The sequence below is a fragment of the Trachypithecus francoisi genome, unplaced genomic scaffold (genome assembly GCF_009764315.1).
Source record: "Trachypithecus francoisi isolate TF-2019V2 unplaced genomic scaffold, Tfra_2.0 Lachesis_group16, whole genome shotgun sequence".
Classification (NCBI taxonomy): Eukaryota; Metazoa; Chordata; class Mammalia; order Primates; family Cercopithecidae; genus Trachypithecus; species Trachypithecus francoisi.
Window position 1 is genome coordinate 89,439,560 of NW_022681461.1, and position 2,990 is coordinate 89,442,549.

At 48.4% G+C, this 2,990-nt stretch overlaps 1 non-coding gene across 1 annotated transcript; it reads right to left on the reverse strand.

Annotated features, from left to right (window-relative positions):
- Window positions 1-337: 337 nt before the first annotated feature.
- Window positions 338-471, reverse strand: LOC117099493. Its single transcript, XR_004443830.1, has one exon. It is a non-coding gene; the product is annotated as a U8 small nucleolar RNA (small nucleolar RNA).
- Window positions 472-2,990: the final 2,519 nt, after the last annotated feature.

Sequence of the window (2,990 nt, forward strand, 5' to 3'; positions counted from 1 at the left end):
AAACAAATTGTGCTATGTTCATACAATGGAATATCACTAAGCAATAAAAAGGAAGAGCGTATCAACCGTGACAACATGGGTAAATTTCAAAACACATTATGCTGAGTGGAAGAAGCCAGACACAGAAAAGTCCATGCTTTACAATTCTACTTGCATAAAATTCTAGAACAAGCAAGATCGATCTATGGTGATAGAAATCACAACAGTGGTTGCCTCTGGCAGAGCAGTGGGAGGGTGAGGATTGACTGGAAGAGAGCACAGAGAAACTTTCTAGGGTAATAGAAATATTTATATATATGTTCATTTTTTTCTTTCCAAGTAGTGATCATCCTGAAGAATCAGATAGGAGTACTCAGGGTGTTGCAAGCCCTGATTAGGCAGAGGCATTAGTCACATTTCATGCAACTCCAATCATCATGTTCTATCTGCCTTCCAAAAGGAGGAACAGGTAAGGATTATCCCACCCATCAACAAGTATTATATATTTTGATAGAAATGTGGGTTACACAGGTATATGCATTTGTCAGAATTCATGAAACTTACATTTAAGCTCTGTGTCAGGGTGACCAATCTTTTGACCTCCCTGGGCTACATTGGAAGAAGAATAATTGTCTGGGGCCACACATAAAATACACTATTGTCACAGGATCCTTGGGATGTCACTTTTCTGGCTGGAAACCTCTGTGGCTGCTGGCACCTTTGCCTGAGTTTTGCTTGGGCCCACTGGACTCATTCTGCCCACTTGGCCTGGCAGGCTTTGCTCGCCTTGCACTACCAGCCTGGATCCCACAACTGCCAAGGGCGAGTCAGGTGCAGAGTGACAAGGGGTATGTGAGTGAGTGAGCGTGAGGTCTGGCTGCTGCAGACAGCCAGGCACACCAGCTACAGCAGGCCAGGTAGCTCCAGGCACTGGCATGAGTGCTGGTTCCCTGCGAGGCTGCAGCTGCATGAGGAGTACTGCAAGCAGTTTCCATGGCTGGCATTGGGGAACATGGTAGTGCCTGGAGGCTTGGAGACTCCAAGAACTGCAGAGCCCAGAAAGGGTGTCACAGCCCTGGCTCAGGGAGCTCTTACGTCTGGGATCCCCAAAGGGCTGAAGCTCTTCTCTCCTTCTCTGTTCTCTCCTTCTCATCTTCCACAATGTGGCAAGCAAGGGACATGTTTCAGTCCTGTTTGTGTTACAGTTCTTTCAGCCCCGCCATTCAGTAAGTCCCAAATTCTTGTCCTGCATCCAGAAAGAATGAGGTATACAGACAAGTGGAGGGTAGCAAGGTGAAGGGGTGCTTTATTGAGTGACAGAACAGCTCAGAGGAGACCCACAGTGTGTAGATGCTGTCCGCAGGCAGGTCATCCCAACAAGTGTCCAGCTCTAAGCAGAGAGGAGACCCACAGTGCATTAGCTCCTCTCTGCAGACAGGTCATCTGTGCAGGTCTGGCTGAGTCTGGGGTTTTTATACGCCTCAGAGGGGAGGAAGGATGTGCTGATTGGTCCATGGGCAGCCACGGGCAGATCCAGGAAAAGCACCATAAGTTCTCACTCTGGTTGGCAGATCAGGATGCCTGACCTCCAGGCCTCAGGCTTTCCCTGGCCTGAAGGTGGGGTTTCATCCGGGACCTACCCCTTTTTGCCGAGGAGCCTGTCTCCTGCTGCCATTAACCTGCCATCCATGGTGCCCACAGTGCCCAGGCTGTTCATGCTGAGGGGTGCCTGCAGACCCGCCCTAGCTGCCCTTGTCCCTGCCTTGGCCTCTCTTCCTTGCTCATCTGCATTCAAAGTCTGGAGGGGGCTGAAGCAGCAGGGACCTGGCATGTTAGCACTGCCTTAAGTGTGCACACACCCAGCTGGATCATGATAGCACCTGGGCTCAGCCACAACTTTGCTCCAAAATTGGAGTGGGTGCTGGGAGTGGGGAGAGGCCAGGCAGCAGGAGCAGTGACTTTAGAGCCTTCAGGGACAGGGGGCTTCCTGGGACCCTAGATTGCAGAGATGCCTGGGTCCGCAGCCGTGGCTGGGCAGCTGCAGCTGCCCTAGTAGGGTGGGGCTCCCACCCCTCCTACTTGGAAGTGGGCAGGGCTTCCACCTGTTCCCAGTTCTCACTGGTTCTGTGGAGTGGGCAGCCCTGGCTACGCCTCCCCGACTGCAGCCAGCGTCATGGCAGCAGCCGAGCCACCACTGCCATCACCAACACTAACAATAGCTGATGAGCTAAAAACAAACAAAAAAAATCTCATAATGTTTTAAGAAAGTTTACGAATTTGTGTTGGGCTGTATTCAAAGCTGTCCTGAGCTGCATGCAGCCCGTGGGCCACAGGTTGGACAAGCTCAATTGTGCAATTCAGTAATAAAAAGTGACACCAGGTGCATTGGCTCATGCCTGTAATTCCAGCACTTTGGGAGGCCAAGGCGGGCAAATCACTTGAGATCATGAGTTCAGACCAGCCTGGCCAACATGGTGAAACTCCGTCTCTACTAAAAAGACAAAAATTAGCCAGGCACGGTGGGGTGTGGTGGGGCTGAGGAAGGAGAATCACTTGAACCCGGGAGGCAGAGGTTGCAGTGAGCTGAGATTGCACCGCTGCACTCCACCTGGGCAACAGAGCGAGACTCTATCTCAAAATTTTAAAAACACTGAAAGAAACAAAATTAAAGGCAAATAAATTAAGAATAATGTTTGTGAAAATACGACAGTCTTATAACTTTAATATATAGAGATTACTTGAAAGTGAATAAAATAATTAACATCCAAAAGAAAGAAAAATGAACATGAACAGTCAATTTCCCCCAAAAGAGATGAATACACACACACACACACACACACACACACACATACGCACACAGACACACACAGACATGAAGGTATGAAAAGTAGTAATAAAACAGTAGGAATAGATACACATGTATATGTATATATATATACACATATGTGGACACATACATATATATGAAAAGTGATCAAATACATCTGTCTATGAAAATTAGTAATAAAAGA